We start from the raw sequence: 23,969 nt of genomic DNA on the forward strand, positions 1-23,969 counted from the left end.
TATTCAGTGGGTAAAAGACAGAAGAAGTAAATAGTATATGCAGAGGAGACAGCAAGTACAAAGCCCTAAGTCTAAGGAGAATACTAGAAAGAAATCAAGAAATGGACATAATTTAATATTGCAGTGTTGATAGAGAAGAAAGAATAAAATAGGTACTTATTGATGTAACTGTTCGATATGGGTATGACTATTATTATTAAATGTGTCAGACAAAACACATTTTTACAGTATGCATAGTCTAATTTCCTCCTTTACCCACCAAAGAAAATTCTGGTTGCCACCCAACCCTGTCCCTTGCCTTTGCTTCCTGAGACTTAATGGTAAGATTGAGGTAATCAGTGAAGCAGAGACACGCTGAAAGAGGAAGGGTAATTCACCAGAAGGATAAGAACCTAAGGAGAGAGAAAGATTAGTGGTGAGGGACAAAAGTAGTCCAGTTCTTGCATTTTTTTAAGAAGCTGTATGGGTGGGCCTGGCGGCTAATACCTATAATCCCAGTGCTTTGGGAGGCTAAGGCGGGAAGATAGCCTGAGCCCAGGAGTTCAAGACCAGTCTGGGCAACATAGCGAGACTCTGTCTCCAAAAGAATTTTGTTTTTTAATTGGCCAGGCATGCTTCCTTGTGCCTATAATCCCAGCTACTTGGGAGGCTGAGGCTGGAGGATCATTTGAGCCCAGGAGTTCATTGCTGTAGTAAGCTATGATCTTGCCACTGTACCCCAGCCTGAGCCACAGCATGAGACTCTGTAAATAAATAATAAAAATTAAAATAAAATAAATAAAAAGTTAAAAGTTGTAGTAAAGATTCAAATTAGTTTCAACATTTCCATCTGTTCTTTGAATTTGATTCCATGCCAAGAGTGAACTTTGCAGAGCCCGGTTTTAAATAGCTTTCACTTCTATACATAAATCTGAACCTTCTCTAGCCATACAATTTTATTAATTGTTCCTTTAGAGATAGGTTAGAGAAATACCTATCTCTAACCCTTTACTGATGTAGTGTGTCCTACCTGGAATGTTTTCCCTACTTACATAAATCCCTCCCATTCTTTAAGGCCTATTGCAGGCTCCCCATGAGCTCTGTGAAACCTGCCTCTTCGATGAATTTAATGCATTTGTCTCTGTATCATGGACTTAGTTCTTATCTTCCAAAAATCTTCATAAGATCAAAGGAAAACATAGAGGAAAATGCATCACCCGTTAAGACTACTGCCCTAAAAAAACAATTATTTACAACCATCCCTTCTAATCCTCTACTGTAGGTATATATAGATAATCAGTAATACAATCACAGTAGAAATTCTGATTTCATCTCCTAACCTTCTGCCTTAAATGCTAGTGACTTTTTATGTCTATGTCTAGAGTGCATATCCCTCTATGTTTTTGGCTTTTACATCTCATGGGGCCATATAAGGTTATAATCTTAAATCCTTAGGAAAAAGCAATATCTCAAGTAGAGATAATGCTCAATAAATGTTCAGTGTTCCCTTGAGTAGCTTTTTCTTTTCTTTCAAATCTCCCCAGCAACTTTACAAAGGTCACCGATTCAATCACCTCTAGGAGCCAAGCATATTTTAGAAATGAATCAAACAGTAAGGCGATACAGACAGATTCGGTAATGTGCTGGAATGATTGTTCATCGCTTGCAAGAGCTGGTCATTATCAGGTCATTATCAGCTGGGGCGTCAGGAACTTTGTGAGTCAGTTTAAACAAATCTTTTATTAACTTACCACTAAATAAATTATATTATAAATAAATTACATATATTAAATATATTATATTATAAATAAATTACATTAAAAACAAAGATAATAAATACTCAAAAGTCACCACTTCCTAATTATTTTACTAAATGTTGCTCTGAAGGTCATTTGTGTATACTGTATCTGTATAATGGACATGTTGTATGATGCTATATAACCCTTCATGTGTCTTCGCAGTTCCTCATTCAGGGATGTCACTTTGGTAGATTGAAGCTGGCTATGGTGGGAGTATGTACATTATAGAAAATGGTAAATACCATTAATCTGGGTGTGGTTTATAGTTTTTTTGATTCTCTAGACTCAAGAGAGTGATGAAGAAAATGTCATAAATGAAGATACAACTTAAAATTGTCTTATGTGTACAATTGTTACATTCCAAACAACACAAAAAATACGGGGAGAATGTTCTTCTAGCATTCAAAAACCATCATGTGATTCAGCATAGAAGTTATGTCACTGAAGAACAAGTGAAGTTCTTCGATGCTGGATACAAGACAAGATGCCCAGTTAAATCTGAATTTCAAATAATATTTTTAGTATAAGTATATCCCAAATATTGTTCAGAGAACACTCATACTAAAAATTTAGTCGTTCATCTGCAATTCAAATGTGGAGTTCCCTTTATATTTATTTGCTAAATCTGGCAATCCTAGACATGTATCTTTACTGTTTCATTTTCATCGTATTTGTTAACATAACCAAAAGCATCAGCAGTCATATTGGAATTATGCTTGTTTGTCAGTTGTAACCAAAGGTTGTCTGTGGATATAAAAGTCTGATAGCAATCATCAAAATAATTCCACAAGAATCAACTGGCTATATGAGAATTGCAATAAAGAGTATTTTATATGGCATTGTTTATAAATTTCTTGCAACATATCCTTTGTATCAGTAAAATGTATAATAAACTTACATGTGTATGTCTATGTGTGTATATACACACTTTTTCATTTTTGGAGAGTTGGTCATTAAATATTTATCAGCAAACCACTGGAGACAGTGAAAGAGTGGTACACCACCTCTTCAGAATGCATACAAATTCACTTTTCTAAACACTGTTCTTCCAAACCAAACTTTCTCACCTATTGTCTTCCAACTGTTCTTTTGCTATGCCAGACCTAGGACAGGTCAAAGTCAGGGCCCCATTGAGTAATAATGACCAAGCTCGCACCGTTGAGAAATCAATCATCTCCAAAGCATCTGAGCACAAAAAACTGAAATAAGTTTTATCTCTGCTTAAAGGCTAAGTTTAAAAATAATAAAGGGAGGAAGAGGATCATTCCTCCCTAACCCCCACCCACCCCCTTTGTGAGCCTAATTCCATCATCTCAACTATTAAACATTCACTCCCATCTCCACCCAATTACCCACCCAAGCTGAGAGGCATCTCTGGGTGCCACCAGGCTCTGACATATGGGACTCATAACCAGGAGCAGATAGTATCCCCATTCTTGCCAGAGTAGTGCTACATCTTGGAAAGACTGATGCAGTTGCAAGACTGCTTCTGCTACTATTCTTTCTGACTAGAGGCCACACAGACCATGATTAGGGCAGCCATGGGGCCCAAGAGGTCCGTGGAATGAAGAGTTCTTCTCAATTACGGTTAAATGCATGAAGAGCAGGAAGCACAACGAGGCAACATCTTTAGGTCGTCCCATCCCCAGAGAGGCAGATTGGCAAGGGCAGAAAGGAAGACAGGCTGGGCCTCCAATCCAGATGCCTGGAAAGAGCCAGGGGCTCCAGACAGGCTGGGTTTCCACATTCCAGGGCTTAGCTCCGCTCCCACTTGGTTCTCATGCCACACACTTGCTTTGTGTTAGCAACAAGAAAGAATCTACAAACTTTGGAGCAAGGCATACTCTGTTGCTTATTTTATGCTCACTCTCTCTGTCTTTCTCTCCTCTCCCCTCCCTGTCTTCGGAATGAGCAAAGACACAACAGAAAAACATGTAAGAACAGAATCTCAAGTTTTAAGTAGGGGAAAGAAATTAGTAGAAGCTGGGCCCTAAACGTAGGACATTAAACTTCTTATTTGGGTGTAATTATAATATTGCACATAGTATTAAACACTCCGCATGGATATATTCCCAACTCTAAATCTCTGTTCTAGGCCAGCATTTCCCAAAGTGTGTTCGGATAGCTGTTTATGCATATTTTATGGAAAAATGGAGGAACAGTTCCATAGTCAAATAAGTTTGGAATACTTAATGTTAAATTTTTAATTAGATGTGTTTGCCGCAGGACTTCTCAGAGACTTCGATATGCAGATGTGCTTTGGGAATCTATTCACTGGAGGGAAGCTCACCATGTTTCCTAAATTTATTTCAGTGCAGAATCCTTTCATGGAGTATCTTGTAGAATTAGTATTCTAAAGAAGAGATTTATAAAATGCTACTGAGGCTCCAACTATTTTCAATAGCTTCCATTAATCAGTGATCAATTTACCGTTCAGATTTCCATGACTTTATTCACCTACTCTCTTCTCTCATCTTTAACTATCAAATGATTTGTCTTTCTTTGAGATCCTTTAGGTGCTCTCAGAGCCTCCGTCATAATTCTCTTCTCTCCTTTCTTTGTTTGCACAAGACTTTCTCTGTGCCAATGCCACTACCATCACCATAAGCTTTGGGAAGGCAGTGGAGCTTGGTGGATGGGGTAGGGAGTGGAGGTGCCCTGGACAAGAAGCCAGAGATCTGGAGTCAAAGGCCAGCCCCACGTGACCTTGGTCATGCTACTTTACCTTCTAGAGGCTTAGTTTCCTCTTATCTAAAATGGAAAAAATAATATTTTTGTCACAGACCCATTGTGAGGACCTCATGAAAGGGTTTCATGAAAGTACTCTGCTATCATAAAGTGAAACTGAAAAATTATCATTTGCCTCTTTTTTCCTAAATTTCTTTTATCATAAGAATCACCTGGGGCACTTATTACAAAGAGAGATTTCTCTGACGAATCTGTTTCCGTGACTGGGACCTAGAATTGGTAATTTTAACAAGCTTGCCAGGTTGTTAAATCAGAAGAATTTAGACGGCACTGAATTATCTGAAAGAAATTAGAAATAAATGGTGATTCTGATAGCAAAAGCTACAGACAAGTGGGAGATAGTTGGCTGCAGGGTGGGAGGAAGGAAGGAAAGCCAAACACTAAGGGTCTCCTCTTACTGATTACACCAGGTAGGTGTGTGTATATCCCTTCGTTGGCCAGAGCTTTATTGGATATTTGAACTTTGTGCAGTAATTCTTGGAGTACACACTTCTGAAACTATATTGTGAAGCACCCCACTGGTCAGGATTTCTCTAAAGTGGCCCTGATTACTTCTTCATTTGAATCTTGAGTCTTAAAAAAATCAATTATAACCTATGGATCATCATAGACATCTTCATTCAAGAAATCAATTTCACTGCATTTCTAATTAAGGATTTGCTGGGCCCAAGAAAAGGAATATATCTATGCACCTCCTGGTGCCACATAAGGCATTTATAACTCTGTATATCATTGTTGAGGTCTTTATGAATGACCAAAAGAGAAAAAATGGCCCATCTCTGAAATAATCTCTTTGTTTGTGTGTATTCTTTATGCTTTCTCCATCTAAGAGCTGGGATTACTTTGGGATTTTATGTCTTCAATAGAGAAGCAAAGAAATAAAAATGATATTTGCTTTATTAAAAATAGAATCAACACCCCAAACATAAACTCATTATTTATAGAAAATCCCCTTTTTGTCAAACCACCAACAGAGCCTCTATTGCAACTGATTTCTTTAAAAAGTTCAAATAAAAGCTGGGGAAATCTTGTAGCCATTAGACCGTAATCTGTATGAATCACCAATTTGTTTTTCATGACTTTTTCTGCATTCCTTCTATATTTTGCAGTTTATTTTGTTCAATGTTTTCAGCAACAGCTTTGCCAAACCCCAGAATCGAGAAGTCATCCAAGCAGGGAGTGTGTGTGTCCCACTCTGCAAGCTGCTTGCTCAAGTAACAAGGCATACATTTGACTTCTCTCCCTTCTCGTTCTTTTCTGTCTGGTTACAGGGACAGGCAGAGAACAATCCAACCCAAACACTGATAGGTAAGGCCTTAAACAGTTGAGGATGCCACGAGAAAATTCCAAGCATTAGGACCCTTTCTTTTCCAACTACTCAACATGCATCTTACGGACACTGAGGCCTTTAAAAAAAAAAACAAAACCAAAAAACTGCAGTTGTGACCAGTTGGCAGCGGCCACACCGTGGCTTAGTTAGTGCAATAAATAGTTTACTTTAACTTAGCTCCAGCCTACTGAGTCTGTCTCTTCTACTCCGATACACAAACAATCTACTTTTTATTTACAAATATTACACATCTGCATGTGAAACCACACTCTCTCTTGTTAAATAGATATTTATTTCTCTTTCTTCTAACGTGGGGAACTAGTTTGGAAGTAAGTTAATCAGATCAGCCCATTTCACTGCACTAAATATACTGGTATTTCTGGATCTATCCTAGTGGTGGCAGTAGGATGAGTACCAAGTTTATTCATTCAACCATCCATTCATTAATCCAGTTATTCATTTATTCATTGTGTAAATATTATTAAGTGCCTATTCTGTGGGGCACAGGCATTGGGTTAAGTAATGGCAATTAAATACATGAAGCCCCTACCTTGGTGAAACTGTATGGTCTAATGGGAGAAATAAACATTAAGTAAATGATTTTATATACATATATACATATATTTTTTTTCATTTTAATTCTAATAAGGGATGCAAGGAGAATTAAAGGGAGCTATGAAAGTTCATAAAAAGGGAACTAAAACCATGTATTATATGATTCCATTTATTTAAAATGTCCAGAATAGGCAAATCTGAACAAACAGAAAAAATAGATCAATACTTGCTTAGCACTGAGGAGAGGGACTGGAGGGGTTGGGAATGATGGCTAAGGAGAGCAACAGTTCTTTTTGGGTTAATGAAAATATTCTAAAAGGGATTGTGGCGATGGATAGACAACTCTGTGAATACACTCAAAGCCATTGAATCTCCTTTTCTCTATTCAATACTACCTTTTTTGGTGCTGGACTCATTCTCAGGGTACTCCCTGAGAATGTCTACCTGCCTCATTGATTCCAACAGCTCAGCAACCCAATGAATAGTGAAGGCCTTAGTTATCAAGCTCCACCAAAGCTCCAAAGTAGGACTTCATGGGTCGGAGCTGGTAATGTCACCTACCTCTGCATCATTCATTTGTTGGTCAAGAGAATGTGGTACCAGCATGGGTCACACGCTTATCCAAGGAGATGGAGTCAGCTCCACCAAAACCTTATGCTCTAAGAGTAGGGGAAGAGATGGTTCTGTTACCAGATTAAGAGAGGCTAGGCATGCAAAAGCAGTCGACAGCCACCTTGGCCAGTTTCCTCTTGCAGTCTTGGAATCAAGCATTTATCTTGAGGGGCTCTGGCCCTTCCAGATACAGACTCACTATATTTCAGCTGCTGAATGCAGCCTGCAATTGCTGGATCATTCAAAATGTGACACAGAGACCCTTGCACTCTTAACAAATTCTATTACTTAGTTAAATACAACAACAACAAAACAGTCACTAGCTATAAAGTAAGACTTTTTAAAAGTTACTATTTTTTGTAAACTGACTTACACAAACATATTAATAATTCCAATTTGCATTGTGGGTTTGAGGGGTTGTTTTTTGATGGAAGGGGAAGTTGGGATTTTTGTTTGGTTTGATTGCCTCCTATGTGCATAATCAGCTTCTGGGAGCTCTGAAGTTCCAAGTGGTGTGTAATAAAAAGTAGTCAAGTCACTTGCATCTTAAGATATTTCCACTAACAAGTGTAGAGGAATTATAGGCAACACATTTATCTGCTAATTACTGTCATATGAAATTTGCTTTGCTAGAAGGAAAATGGAATCACACAATGATGGCAAATTCATGACAGCCATGTCTCGCTCCCCTCTCACATGCAAATATAATGGTTCTCTTTTCTACTGTGATCAGACGTGATCTCAGAACCTTCCTCAGCACCAAGCTTTTGGGACCCATCACCAATCAGGTGGAATTGGAGACCTGAATGAGCTGTATGAGCGTGGGAAAGTTATTAAATCTTACGAAGCCCTAGTTAACTTGCTTTTACTTAACAATATACTTGCACTTGATAAAAGGTAGTTATGATTAGAATTATTATTATCATGATTGCCGTCAGATTATATCAAAAAAGAATTGCCTCTGCAGCTTGTCTCCATGGGGTAGCGGTGAGGAGGGCAGGCAGCATCAATGATTCTCTTTTTTGGTTTATTTCAGACTTTTTCAATGCCTCAGAAAGAGAGTTCCTGGTTACTAGGAAATGTATACCTTCATGAGTGGCCAAGATGTGACCCTCCAGAAGAAAAACTGCACAATTCTGTAGGTAACCACGGAAGAAGATACTGTCCATTCTGTCTCTCAGTGTCCTTTATACAATGACTCATGTGATAAATGCCTAAGTCTGGTTCCAGGAAAAAGTTTGTCTCTACAGAAAAATGTGTATGTTTTCCATTGTCATACAACCAAAACTAAGTAACCCAAGATGTTTCCACTCCTTCTTTGCTGCCAGAAAACTTGTGCCAAGATGTATTACCCAAGTGTTATAATTAGCCCCAATCAGGTGCCTAAAGCCATCAGCTTCTTTTGAATCCTTCAGACAGTTCCAGTTTTCTTCTACCCTTGAATGGTTTATTTTATGGTGATTGAAGCTGTTTCTTCAGTCTCTCTGGAAGAGCTGGGTCACCTGACATTTTAATGTCTCTTTCAACTACAAAATTCTATGAAGTCTTCAATATCACTCAATCATTAGAGGAAGATGATTAGTTCTAAATTGAACTTATAGCCTCTGGTATTCCAATAAGTGGAGGAGAGATGAAGAGATTTAAAATGCATTAAGAACCTAAATAGGCTAAGTACTCTAACACTCTAGTGTTCTTAAGCTCACCAGCCTGGGAGTACAGATGTGACCATGTTGACATTTGGAGCCACATCTGCAGCTCAGTGTCCCCACCACCCCTGGCAAAGAAGCAGAGATTCAGAGATTGATTATTCCTGGGAGTCAATAGCAGTGTCTCATGAGAATTCCATGTTCTTGGGATGTTGCTGTCATGAATACAGAGTTTGTCAGCTGGGCATGTTCCCATCCAGTCAACCCTCACTGCTCCTCTGGTAGGCTCTGACCTACCAAGAATGACGTCTTCTGAAAAAAATCCCAAACATGCAAACCAGCAGAGATGCCAAAATATTGCTATATATTTTCTTTCCCTTGGTGCCGTTCCATGAAGTAATGGGAAAACCATCTCCCCACTCTTTCCAGTGGAGTAAAAATGGGTATAGTATGGGCAGAATTGCCCATGAAAAGAATATCAAGGGTGAAGATCATTGTTTCTAGATCTGAGCCTTAAGGAGCTTCAACTCAAGCTGGCTGGGGAGGCAGCAAAGGAGACTGAAGAGGAGGACCCAGAAAGGTGGGAACAAAATGCAAGAGAGGATGGTGTTGAAAACTCTGAGAGATGAACATGTTTCACACAGGAGCACCAAACACTGCTACAAGCGTTATTAAGCTTTCACAGCACCAAGAGGCCAATGCTGTCCCTCCCGTGTTGCAGGTGAAGAATCTAGGCTCAGACAGATTAATGTGGTTTGCCCAAGAGCATAAAGCTGGTTAGCATCGGGCTGAGACTCAAAGCCAGGTTTGCTGTGCTCTGGCCATGCACACCTGTGTGAGATGGATTGCAGAACACACCTTTTCTGTTCCTCTAATCTTGTCAATGTTTATTTCCCAAATGTACAATAGACTATGTTTCCATTATTATGCTTCCAAAGTCAACTTCTCCCTTTGACAAATGCCAAGGACAGCGACTGAATGGCTGAAGAAATCAGATGCCCATCCTCTTATTTGGGCCATGGCAACAAGGAGGAAATAACTTACAGGGTAGATTGGAAACTGAGATAGGGTTTGGAGGTTTCTCTTTTTAATGTTGTTTTCTACCAAGATTCTAGCAGATGTAAATATGCTTCATAAAATTATAAAGCATATATATGTGTATATACATATATATATATATATATATATATGGCATTATCAGCTTTATTGGAGCATGAGAAAAGAATGGATCTTTGGGGATTCGGTATTTGCTTATTCTAGCTACAAGCCAACATCAATACATAAAGCAAGATCGAGAAACTCTATAATAATATTCTATTTTTACTGAGAGAAGTCTCTGCCCATCTGTGTCATCTGTGTGACTGACTTTTTTTGGAAGTGGGGTGGATTAAAAAGACTAGAAATACTCTGAGAGTTAAGAGAAAAAATACTGTTTTGAGGGGAAAAGCATATTATCTAAATATTTTTCTAGGTTCTGGCCTTCCAATACTGCAGCCTCCTTGACTCTTTAAAAAGGGGCAACAGTATTTTGAAGCTCCTAGGAGCAAGCTGGAGGAGGCTCGGCCAGCCTGGGCCCTCAGCCTATGCTGCTCCTGAGTTCATTAACATAAGACATGTATTGAGGCAACTGATACCACCAGGAAGCTTTATTTCCCCAGAATCACAGGATAGTTAGAGAGGGTAAACACCCTGAAGACCTGGCCAGTGTTTTTAATATTTTTTTAAGGATATGTGTGCATATGTGTGCATGTGTAAATATAACAAGTTGAAAAATATTATCTTGACATTTGACATCTTAATCCCTCTAAGAGAGGAAACTATCATTGTTTAAAAAATACCTTGGTAAACATGCCTGGGATATGACATCAGTGGGAGCCAAGACCTCAGAGGAGAAAGAAGACACACTATTCTGGATGAGAACAGAGGAGGGACAAGGGCAAATTTTTGTTTTTGCTTCTGAATGGGAGGAGGACTGGTGAGTGAGGGGGGAAAAATGGAGACAGGACTGAGAAGAACCAGAAATTAAAATAATAGAAGTAATAGCCTAACATGTACACATATATGAGATCTATCTATCTATCTATATGTCTATCTACCTATCTATCATCCATCATGTATCTATCTATTTGCATATATAAGCTATAATATCTGGCTCTTTTCCAATCGTTTTACTTATATTAATTCATTCCATCTTCATATGAATTCAAGCAGATACTATAATACTATAGTTCTCATTTTAAATATGAGAAACTGAGGCACAGAAAGGCTAAGTAACTTGCCCAAATCCCACAACTAGCAAATATGGAGGAGTCAAAGAGTAGGGGAAATGGCATCTTAAAACCACAAATGTCAGCTATTGAAGTTAATTTGCCTTGCTCTATAAAATAAAACTGTTTTTACTTCTTCTCCCTCACCTGTATCAAAAAATGCCTTTTGTAAAATCTGCACATATTTTGGGTAATCGAGTTCATTTTTATGGAATCCAAAGAAAGGACCCATGTCTGGGCCCAGTGCAATGTCAAAGGGTGATCCAGTGACCTGAGAGATAGGAGGGGCCATGAAAAATGTGCTCTGATTCTGGGAACTCTGAGAGTCTTGCACAGAATTTTGAACTTTGGAACTGGTGGATTTTAAGCAATTTAAACAAGATCTCAGGAGGCAAGGAAAACCCAAACGACGTCTGGGAACCCTGATGGAAGCAGAGCTCCTCTGGTTGAAATGGGTGGGGCAGTCCCCTATCAGGATGGCCTCCCTCCTGCCCTAATGGCAGCCCTGAGGTCACTATGCAGATGCCAGACTCCACTGACGTAGAGCTCTTATTTTACCCATGATCAAGCTGACAGGAAGGAAGGACTTCGTTTTTACCCTAAGAGGCTATAAACTGGCTTGTTTAATTTCCTCCTAATCAGTGATTTAGAAAGAATAAAAACTTTTTAATATAATTACTAATATTTAAAAATTAGGGAATTTTGTATTTTAAAGGTCAGCTTTCTTGTTTGTCTTGAAAATCTGGACACCCGTGCTGTTTTCCAGCGGAAAAACACTTCACCAAAGGTGGGTCACACTGCCACCTTTGCAGAGGGCGGCGTGAAATTTCGAGTAGCCGGGTCTCCACTCTACCAGCTGTAGTTATTTACTACCTGATCAGGGGTAGAATTTGAAGCCCCTGCTGTAACACACAGATGACAGAGTTAGTGCCAACTCAGACTTGCACCTAAATTTCTGGCTTCCTTGTTCAGAGTTTTTCTGTATCATAGTGATCAGATCCCAGAACCAATTTTTTTTAAAACTAAAGTATTCCAGTGCCTAGTATAGGACTTGGCACGCCAGAAGAACTCAATACATATTTCTTGACACACAGATACATGGGTGGATGAAAGCTCGCAGTGGCCAATGAGCAAAAGGAGATATATCCCCATTTCTCTTTCCTCACACCACTAACACCAAAGAGCTACACAGAGGACAAGGGTCCCTGTTGATTTTAGTCCTTTAAAGAGAATCTGCAAGATACACTATTCTATCAAGGCCTGAAGCTCTCCATCTAAAGAAGAAATGCACCACCTCTTCTTAAGTATCAACTGTTCCAGCCAGTTCCCAAGGTCATGCTTCTCGGACTCTGGACCTGAAGAGGACAGGGCAACTCAAGCCAAAAGCAGGCGTGTGGGCAACTCAGAGGGGTTTCAAAAGATAGGGTGGAACTCCAGGAAAAATCTCAAGCTAAGAAGAAGATGAATCATCATGATAAACCCCAGATCCCACAGCACAGCTCTGTGCAGCTCTGCTGTTGGCTGGGTTGTATTTTAAGCCTTAATTATTATTCTTTTATGTTTGCAGTCTTGGAGCCTTGCTATTAAAGTGCTTTCAAATGTTTGGGAAGTCAGTGGTGTTTAAGTTTATCCTCTTACTGTTTGGATGACAGGAACTATTTGTAAACGGAGCACCCTGCCAGTTACCAGCATTTATTTGCAGTTATATCACTAATGTTTTTGAAACTTGTGTTTATCTATAATTTGACACATCAAGAGGACTTTTGCTCTTGGCCCAAGCTCCTGCCAAAGCAAAGGGTTATGTGTTAAAGTTGCTTTCATCAGACCTTCACAGACCCAATGGCCGACTCTCACACCTCCCTTGCATCAGGGTTACCCAAACTGAAGTTAAGAAAGCAATTGAACACACATGTGACAAGTTGGAGAGCCCAAGTAATAGAAAAGGGGGTAGGAGGTTGAGGGCAAGCTCCACTTGCAGTAATGTTTTAAATAAAGGGCTGTTTTCAGAGAAGCTGGCTCTGATATCCACAAAGGCAATTTGGCAGAAGACCTAGCAACTCTCATCCACCTCTGTACTGATTATGATGATTGCCCTTTGCTTTGCTTCGAAACTCAGAGGAAGCTGTGTCGGCACCCGGAGGCATCTGTTTCACTCTGCTTGCTTACCCACCATTGCAGTTAAGCCCTGGGAAATCCTATCTTGGCCGATATGTGAAGAAAAGCTCTCAGTTGGAAAGACAAATGCTTTCTGTGATGGATTTTGAAAATCATAGTACTTCATAGCTGGAAGGAGACCCTCAGAGATGATCTAGTCCAAACCCCAGCTTATCTAATTCATGTATTCATTCAACAGATATGTGCCAAGCTGCTTCCACATGCCAGGCACCATTCAGCACGATGGAGAAATACCGCAAACCGAACAGACAGACAAGGCTCTACTTTCATGCAGTAAGTAAACAAATACCATCATCTCAGGGAGTGCAAACTTGTTTGAAGAAGACAAAATAGCGTACTGTGCTAAAGAGTGATTGAAGAAGTGGTTCTTTAGATAAGAAGATGCTGAGAGGAGGCAATGTTTGTCCTGAGATTAAATGATAAGAAACTAGTCAAGCAAAGATCTCTGAGAAGGCAGACAGAGAAAACAGCAAGTGCAACTGAGACAAAGCAAGCCTAGTATGCCAGAGAGCAGAAAACTCAAGCTTATATGGTGAAGTTGAAGAGGAGTAGGGACCAGGTATGTCCAGGGCTCACCCTGGAGCCCAGGGTGAGGGGTTTTATCTAATCCAAATGGAAGCATGAACAGTAACAGGACTCAATGGCTGTCATAAAGCAGATGCAAGCACGGGTCTCTCCACCCCTATTTGGGACTTTTCAACCAGCACATGTCCCTAAAACAAAAGCTGCTATCCTTTCTCTCCTATTTTCTCACCAGATTTGTGCTTCTAGGAGGCACTGCATATAGGAAAATAGGGTTTGGCATAACACAGAGGAATTAATCTATGAATATGTCGCTCTCATAATGAAAATTACTCTTGATTAAAATGATCTCTCGGCCTGAGTTGTTTTATGTTTGTGATGGTTAATATTGAGTGTCAACTTGATTCGATCCAGTGAGCAACAAGTAGCAAACAGATTGGACTTGTTGGTGAGACATTTGTGTACCAGGGGATAGGAGATAAATCCAACTAAAATTCAGGGACCTTCTACCTCAGTAAAATTTCTAGCGGTCCAATGGTGTAGGGCATGTTGAGATATGACTTCTAAGGAGAAGGACAAGTTGCTGCATTTGGCCCCTCCTACAACCAAGAAAGAGGCACAATGCCTAGTGGGCCTATTTGGATTTTGGAAGCAACACATTCCTCATTTGGGTGTGTTATTCCAGCCCATTTGTTGAGTGACCCAAAAGGCTGCCAGTTTTCAGTGGGGTCCAGAAAAGGAGAGGGCTCTGCAACAGGTCCAGGCTGCTGTGCAACTTGCTCTGCCCCTTGGGCCATATGACCTAACAGATTCAATGGTGCTTGAGGTGTCAGTGGCAGACAGGGATGCTGTTTGGAGCCTTTTACAGGCCCCCACAGGTAAATCGTAGTGGAGGCCTCTAGGATTTTGGAGCAAGGCCCTGCCATCTTCTGCAGATGACCACTCTCCTTTTGAAAGATAGCTCTCGGCCTGTTACTGGGCTTTGGTAGAAACTGAACATTTGACTATGGGTCATTAAGTCACCATGCAACCTGAACTGCCTATCATGAACTGGGTGCTTTCTGACCCATCTAGCCATAAAGTGGGTCATGACAGCAGCATTCCATCATCAAATGGAAGTGGTATATATGTGATCGGGCTCAAGCAGGTTATGAAAGCACAAGTAAGTTACATGAGGAAGTGGCTCAAATGCCCATGGTCTCCACTCCTGCCACCCTGCCTTCTCTCCCCCAGCCTGTACCAATGGCCTGTGGGCAGTTCCCTATGATCAGTTGACAGAGGAAGAGGAGACCAGGCCCTGGTTCACAGATGGTTCTGCACGATATGCAGGCGCCACCCAAAAGTGGGCAGCTGCAGCAACTACAGCCCCTTTCTAGGACATCCCTGAAGGACAGCGGTGAAGGGAAATCTTCCCAGTGGGCAGAACTTTGAGCAATGCACTTGGCTGTGCACTTTGCTTGGAAGGAGAAATGGCCAGATGTACAACTACATACTGATTCATGGGCTATAGCCAATGGTTTGGTTGGATGGTCAGGGACCTGGGAGAAGCATGATTGGAAAACTGGTGATAACAAAATTTGGGGAAGAGGCATGTGACCTCTCTGAGTGGTCAAAAGTTGTAAAGATAGTTGTATCCCACGTGAATGCTCACCAAAGGATGACCTCAGCAGAGGAGGATTTTAATAATCAAGTGGATAGGATGACCCATTCTGTAAACAGCATTCACCCTCTTTCCCCAGCCACCCCTGTCATTGCCCAATAGGCCCATGAATAAAGTGGCCATGGTGGCAGGGACAGAGGTTATGCATAGGCTCAGCAACATGGGCTTCCATTCACCAAGGCTGACCTGGCCACAGCCACCACTGAGTGCCCAATTTGCCAGCAGCAGAGACCAACACTGAGCCCTCGATATGTACCATTTCTTGGGGTGATCAGCCAGTTACTTGGTGGCTGATTGACCCAGACTATCAAGATGAAATCAGCCTACTACTCCATAATGGAGGTAAGGAAGAGTACACGTGGAATACAGGAGATCTCTTAGGGCATCTCAGTATTACCACGCCCTGTGATTAAGGTCAATAGGAAACTACAACAGCCCAATCCAGGGAGGACTACAAATGGCCCAGACCCTTCAGGAATGAAGGTTTGGGTCACTCCACCAGGTAAAAAACCATGACCCACTGAAGTGCTTGCTGAAGGGAAAGGAAATACAGAATGGGTAGTAGAAGAAGGTAGTTATCAATGCCAGCTACAACTATGTGACCAGTTGCAAAAATGAGGACTGTAATTGTCATGAGTATTTTCTTATTTTGTTAAGAACATTTGTGCATGTATACACTTGTACAAAGAAAATATCTTCATTTTATTTCCTTTATTTTTCCTGTATCATGGGACATAAGATTACTGACTTTATGTCATCATTTAAGAGTTGTTAACTTTACGTAACAGCATTTAGATTAAGGATTAGTGCACTTCCGGTTGTACGAAGGATAGCCGTATTATGTTATGCATAATTGTGACCTTATTATTGTCTTTATTTGAAGATTATGTGCGATTTCTGGGATCTGTAATACATTCAGGTTGACAAGGGGTGGACTTGTGATGGTTAATATTGATTGTCAACTTGATTGGATCAAAGGATGCAAAGTATTGTTTCTGGGTGTATCTGTGAAGGTGTTGCCAAAGGAGATTAACATCTGAGTCAGTGGACTGGGAGAGGCAGACCCACCCCCAATCTGGGTGGGTACCATCTCATCAGCTGCCAGTACAGCTAGGATAAAGCAGGCAGAAGAAAGTGGAATGAAGACTTGCCAGGTTTTCTGGCCCTCATCTTTTCTCTCGTGCTGGGTGCTTCCTGCCTGTGAACATCAGACTCCAAGTTCTTCAGCTTTTGGACACTTGGACTTACACCAGTGGTTTGCCAGGGGATCTTAGGCCTTCGGCCACAGACTGAAGGCTGCACTGTCAGCTTCCCTACTTTTGAGGTCTTGGGACTTGGACCAGCTTCTCTGCTCCTCAGGTTGCAGACGGCCTATTGAGGGAGTTTACCTTGTGATCATGAAAGTCAAAACTCTTTAGTAAACTCTCTTCATATATACATCTGTCCTACTAGTTCTGGCCCTTTAGAGAACCCTGACTCATACAATGTTCTCTTTCTCCATGTGCTTTTCAGCATTTCCCATTCTCTCTGATCCAGGTTAATAGGAGAGGAAAATTCCCATCCCCAGCATTTCCCAAACTTCACTGATTTGTGGATTAACTTTAGAGGTTTTGCCATATCTGTGGCTCATATTTACTATTTTTTCACTTTTTGGTTTTTGTAAGAGACAAGGCCTCATTCTGTTGCCCAGGCTGGAGTGCAGTGGCATGATCACAGCTCACTGCAGCCTTAAACTCCTGAGCTCAAGCAATATCCTTGTCTCAGCCTCCCAAGTAGCTGAGACTACAGGCACGTGCCACCATGCCCAGATAATTTTGTATTTCTTTGTAGAGATGGAGTCTCACTATGTTGCCCAGGCTTGTCTCAAACTCCTGGCCTCAAGCAATTCTCCTCCCTCATCCTCCCAAAGCAATGGGAGTACAGGTGAGAACCACTGCACCTGGTCCTTTTTTACTGAATATTTTTATTTAAACCGACTTATTATTTTAAAATTCTTTCTACCTGCCCCAATTGATAGCACTCATAAAATTATGTTTGATATGCTAGCCAGATTGTTTAATTTTATTGCATTAAAAAGTAAACACAATATTATAGTTTAAAAGTTTTGGCCTTTGTACCACCTAACATCATACCCTAAGAGCATAGTTTTTAGGGGAAAACCCCACTTCTTATACTTAATAGAGGGCATGCTCTCTAAGAAGGTAGGGAAGTAAGATTCCCTTTCTGCTTCTCTCTTTTATTTTTTGCTTCTAATATAAACATTTAAGCCAACTTCCAATTGCTGCTCTTATTTCAAGTATAGAATGTACAAAATCCAGCCTGGGCAACATGGTGAAACCCCATCTCTACAAAAAACAAGAAAATTAGTCAGGCATAGTGGCATGCCTGTAGTCCTAGCTACTCAGGAGGGGAGACTGAGATAGGAGGATCACCTGAGCCCAAGGAGGTCAAGGCTGCAGTGAGCCATGATTGTGCCACTGTACTCCAGCCTGAGTGACAGAATGACGCTCTATCTAAAAAATAATATTAAAAAAGGAATATACAAAATCACCAGAACATCTTATTTCTGAAAAGCATAAGAAACTATGAACTCTTCAACTTCCTCGGAAAGTGCCACCTGTAAGTGACTACTGTAAGTAACGTGGGAGAAGAGCAGACAGAATTCTCTCTGGACAGGCATCACTGAATGGCAGAGGCATGCGTGTGCCACCGAGCAACCATAGCCAACATTCATCAAAACTAAGCACATTTTTAAAAATCTTCAGTGTGAAAATTCAAACTTTTACAAAAGTAAAAGAATAGTATCTCATGGACCCATCACCTGCCTTTAACAATTAGTAACTCATGGCCAATCTTGCTTCATCTTTACTCACACCCATTTCTCCCTCCCAAGTGTGTTACTGAGAGGCAAAATCACAAACACGGTTTCATTTCACCTGTAAGGATTTCAGTATGTGTCTTTAGAACGAGTTTTATTTTGACTAGGATCATAGTACCAGTAGGTCGCAACAAAACTAAAACTTCCTTAATATCATAAAATAATTAGTGTTCAAAACATAACTTTTTACCATTGTTTTGTTCAAATCAGGATCCAAACAAGATTCACATAATCTATTTGATTAGTATCTTCGTAAGCAATTTGTAATCCATTGTCCCCTCCCCCACCTTTTTCTTGTAATTTATTTGTGAAAGAAACATGTCCTTTCTTTGTCCTGAAGACTTACCCACATTGTGGGTCTTTTTCGATTGCATCCTTGCAGTGTGCATTAAACATATTCCTCTGTTCTCTACTTGTTGTTTAACTCCAGAGCTGTTCTGTCCACTATGTAGGCACAGGTGCTTATCAAGCACTTGAAATACCGTTAGTCTAAATAGGGATGTTCTGTCAGTGTAAAATACATACCAGATTCCAAAGACTTAGTTTCAAAAAAAGTAAAATATCCACTAATAATGTTTATACAGATTATATGTTGAAACAATAACATTTAGTGTTGGGTTGAATAAAATTATTAAAATTAATTTATACTTGTATCTATCTATCTATTTAGTTAGTTAGTTTTGGAGACAAGATCTCGCTCTGTCACCTGGGCTGGAGTGCAGTGACGCAATCATGGCTCACTGCAGCCTAGGCCTCTGGGGCTCAAGAGATTCTCCTGCCTCAGCTCCCCAAATAGCTAGGGACTACAGGCATGCTCCACCACGCCTGGCTAACATTTCTGTATTTTTCGTAGACACAGGGTTTTGCCATGTTGCCCAGACTGTTCTTGAACTCCTGGGCTCAAGTGATCTGCCTGCCTCAGCCTCCCAAAGTGCTGGAACTACAAGCATGAGCCACTGCACCTGGCTAATATCTTTTTATTTTTAATGTGGCTATGAGAAACTTTAAATTTATATATGTGGCTCACACATTTTTATTGACCAGCACTATGTGAGAGCCTTAATCGGGTTCAGATTTGATGCTTTGGCAAGAATATCTTGTGTGTACTCTCTAATATATTATACCAGGGGACACAGAATGAGGTTGTCTTTGTGTGTGTGTGCAATGTTAGGATTGATCAATGGGTCCAGATGTTGTTAGCTTTATCCATTTATCCTAAAACTACCTATCAGACTGTCACGTAACAGTCTTAGCAGCCATTCATAGTTATTGTCTTAAACAAGTTTCTCAGCCTGAGTATATAGACATTTAGGGCAGGAGAATTCTTTGTTACAGGATGCTGTTCTGTTCATTACAGGATGCTTAGCAGTTTCCCTGCTCTCTGTCTACTAGATGCCAGTAACACTTTTCCCTGCCTCTAGATAGGACAATAAAAAAGTCTCTAAGACATTGCCAAATATGCAAAATCACCTCCCAACCCATCTCCCCACCCCCAATTTAAGATACACTTGGTCTAGAGCCATTATCTCACAAGGGCCAAACATAAATTGAACCTCTTCAGTGATGTCTTCCCTAACACTATCTTCCTACAGCCCAAAATTAACCATCTTCAATGTGCTACTTCCCTAGCACTGTGTTGCTCTCTAGGAGCATTTATTGTATTATTTCACAATTGTGAGTCTGTTTTCCTCTCTAGAATTTAAGTTCCTCAAGGGTAGCCTCCACACCTATGTATTCTACTGTCCAACAAAACACTTGAATGTGGGTTCGTGGATTAAATGCCAAGTAAAGTTAAGAGCCAAAGTCTCTAGAAGTTCCCTGGCCCATCAAGTAGAAAAGCGGGACCACCCATCCAGTTCCTCAGTAACCATTTGTGGAATTTGCCTATAAGAAGACTCTTAAGTAAAATGTACTGTTTTTGATAAGAAAATTAGAGTCATATCTGTCATCAGACTTGGGAGTTTATTCACTTATTCAAGAAACATGTACTGGACACAAACTACTGGACAAATGCTTTTCTCAAAACTAGAGATACAGTGAAGAATAAGCTGGAGAAGGTCCTCCCCTGCAGACGGTATATCCTAATAGTAAAGAGTACTGCTAGGGGCCAAAAACCAGATACAGAAATAAATACATAAATAAGCCAGAGAATCTCAACTTGGGATATAAGAGAATAAAGAAAATAGACAACATGAGATGCTAAAAGTATGAACAGGAAAGCAACACCACTAGACAGATTGAAAAAATGAGATGGGAAAAGCCACGGACAAAGCAGGGAAGAGAATTACAGACAGAAGAAAGAGAAAATGTCAGGGCTCTGCAGTAGAAAAGAGCAATCTCTGTTCAAAGTGCAGAACATCTGGCCTATGGGTCGGGGTGAGCAGAGCACACTGAGCAAGAGGCTGTGGAGCGTGACAGGTCAGAGGCATGGACAGGACAGTGTGGCTATGGTCCAGATCTGGGCTTTATTCAAAGAGTGAGAAGCTATTGCACAACTTAAACTATGGATGTCAAATAATATGAGTTATATATTTTTTAAATAACAGCTTTATTGAGATATAATCTACCTACCGTATAATTCATCCTTTTAAAGAGTATAATGCAGTGGTTTTTAGTATGTTTACATACTTGGGCAACAATTACCGCTATCTAATTTAGAACATTTTGTCATCTTAAACAGAAAACCCATACCCATTCACAGTCTCTCCCATTCTCTCCTACTCCCAGATGCTGGCAACTGCTAATCTCCCTTTTTCCCTATGAATTTGCCTGTTCTGTATATTTCATATAAATGGGATCAACAATGTGTGACCTTTTGTGTCTAGTTTCTTTCACTTAGCATACATTTTTCATGGTTCATTTATGTTACAGCATGAATCAGTACAGTACTTCATCCCTTTTTATGGCTGAATAATATTATATGGTATGAATAGTTCACTTTATTCATCTGCTGATTAACATCTGTGTTGTTTTCATTTTTTGGCTATTATGAAAAATGCTGCTATAAACACTTGTATACAAGTTTTTTTTGTGAACATACATTTTCATTTCTCTTGGGCATAGGTTTAAAAATGGAATTATTGGCTCATGTGGTTAACTCAATGTTTAATATTTTGGGGAACTGCCAAACCATTTTCCAAAATGGCTGCACAATTTTCAGTCCCACCAGCAACCTATTATGGCTTTACTTTCTTCACATCCTCGCCAACACCTATTAATGTCCGTCTTTTTTATTTTAGCCTTCTTAGTGGATACAGAGTGGTATCTCACCATAGTATTGATTTTCAGTTCCATAATGACTAATGATATTGAGCATCTTTCCATGTGTCTCTTGGTGGTTTTACATCTTCTTAGAAGAAATGCTTATTCAAATCATTTGCTCATTTTTAATTGGGTTATCTTTTTATTTTTGAGTTGGAAAAGTTCTTTATATTTTCTAGATAAAAGTTCCTTATCAGATTTATAATTTGCAAATATTTTCTCCCTTTCTATAGGTTGTCTTTTCACTTTCTTAATGGTGTTCTTTGAAGCACAAATTTTTAAAATTTTTATGAAGTTCAATTTTCCTATTTTTTTCTTTGGTCTACGATGCTTTCAGTGTTATATGTAATAAGGCTTTGCCTAACTCAAGGTCACAAAGATTTAATTCTATACTAAAAATGTTATGGTTTTAACTCTATGTTTAGGCCTTTAATCCATTTGAATTAATTTTTGTATGTGATGGGAGAAAGAGATCCAACTTTATTTTTTGCATGTAGATATCTAGTTGTTCTAGCATCATTTGTTTAAAAGATTATTCTTTTCCCATTGAATGGTCTTGACATCTATGTCAAAAGTTAGTTTAGCTGGGTGTGCTGGTTCATGCCTGTAATCCCAGCACTTTGGGAGGCTAAAGCAGGCAGATCACTTGAGCCCAGGAGTTCAAGACCAGCCTGGGCAATATGGTAAAACCCTGTCTCTACATAAAAGACAAAAATTAGCTGGGTGTGGTGGCACACTCCTGTAGTCCCAGCTACTCAGGAGGCTGAGGTGGGAGGATCACTGGAGCCCAGGAGGCAGAGGTTGCAGTGAGCTGAGATTGTGCCACTGCACTCCAGCCTGGATGAAAGAGAAAGACTCTTGTCTCAAAAATAAAACAACAAAAAAGAAGTCAGTTGACCATAAATATGAGCGTTTATTTATGATTTCTGAATTCTATTGAATTAACCTATTTTATGCCAGTACCACACAGTCTAGATAACCATAGATTAGTTTTGAGACATGTAAGTCCCCAATTTTCTTCTTTAATTTCTTTCAACAGTGTTTTATACCTATCACTGTGTACATCTTGCCTTCTTTGTTGAGATTATTTCTAAGTATTTTATTCTTCTTGATGCTATTGCAAGTGGAATGTTTAAAATTTCATTTTGGATTGTCCATTAGTAGTTTATAGAAATATGCATATGCTGCAACCTTCCTGAACTCATTTAATAGTTCTAATAGTATACACTATTCTTGTGCTTGGTCTTAGAGGTAAAGTTTTCATTCTTTCACCATTAAGTATGATGTTAGAAGTACAGGCCAAGTGCAGTGGCTCACACTTGTAATCCCAGAACTTTGAGAGGCAGGAGGATTCCTTGAGCCCAGAAGTCCAAGACCAGCCTAGGCAACATGGAAAAAAAAATCTAAAAAAATTTAAAAATTAGACAGGTGTGGTGGTACATACCTGTAGTCCCATCTACGCTGGAGGCTGAGGTGGGAGGATTGCTTGAGCCCCAGAAATTGAGGCTGCAGTAAGCCATAATCATGCCACTGCACTCCTTTTGAGACTCTGTCTCAAAAAAAAGTCTGTATTTTTTAGATGTCTTTTATCCAAATGAAGAAGTTTTGTTGTATTTTTAGTTTGTTAGGTGTTTCTGTCATGAAAGGGTGTAGTATTTTGTCAATACCTTTCCTGAGTCAATGGCATTATCATGTGTTTTCTGTTATTTATTCTATTAATATGATGTATTACATTGATTTTCATATGTTAAGCCAACTTTGCATTTTTGGGATAAATCCTACTTGGTCATGGTATATACTCTTTCAAATATATTGCTGGATTCAGTTTGCAAGTATTTGTTGGGGAATTTTTCATTTATATTCATAAGGGATATTGGGCTGTAGTTTTCTTGTGATACTTCTGCCTGGTTTTGGTATCAAAGTAATACTGGCTTTACAGAATGTGTTAAGAATGTGCTCCTCCTCTAAATTTTGGGAGCTTGCAAAAGGTTGATACTAATTATTTTTAGACATATGGTAGAATTAAAGAGTGAATCCAGTTGGGCTGGGCCTTTCCTTGTGGGAATATACTATTATTACTAATTCACTCCATTTAGTTATTGTAAGTCTACTCAGACTGTCTATTTCTAAAAGTTTGTCCACTTCATCTATGTCATCTAATTTGTTGATAGACAATTGCTTGTAGTATTGCTTTATGATACATTTCATTTTGTTAAGTTCAGTAGTGATGTGCCCGTTTTCTTTCCTAAGTTCAGCAATTTGAGTCTTCTCTCTTTTTTCTTGCTCTATTTAGCTAAAAGTTTGTCAATTTCATTGATCTTTTCAAAGAATCAAATTTTGATTTCATTGTTTTGCTCTTTTCTTTTTTTAATCCCTTTTTTCCTAATAATTTCCACTCTCATCTGCATTATTTTCTTCCTTCTGCTAGCTTTGCATTTAGTGTGGTCTTCTTTCTCTAGCTTCTCAACGTGACAATTAAGCTCTTGATTAGAGATCTTTTTAAATATCAACAGTAACAGGTAAAATTTCTCTCTAAG

This window comes from Macaca mulatta, chromosome 6 (assembly GCF_049350105.2).
Source record: "Macaca mulatta isolate MMU2019108-1 chromosome 6, T2T-MMU8v2.0, whole genome shotgun sequence".
NCBI classification, from domain to species: Eukaryota; Metazoa; Chordata; class Mammalia; order Primates; family Cercopithecidae; genus Macaca; species Macaca mulatta.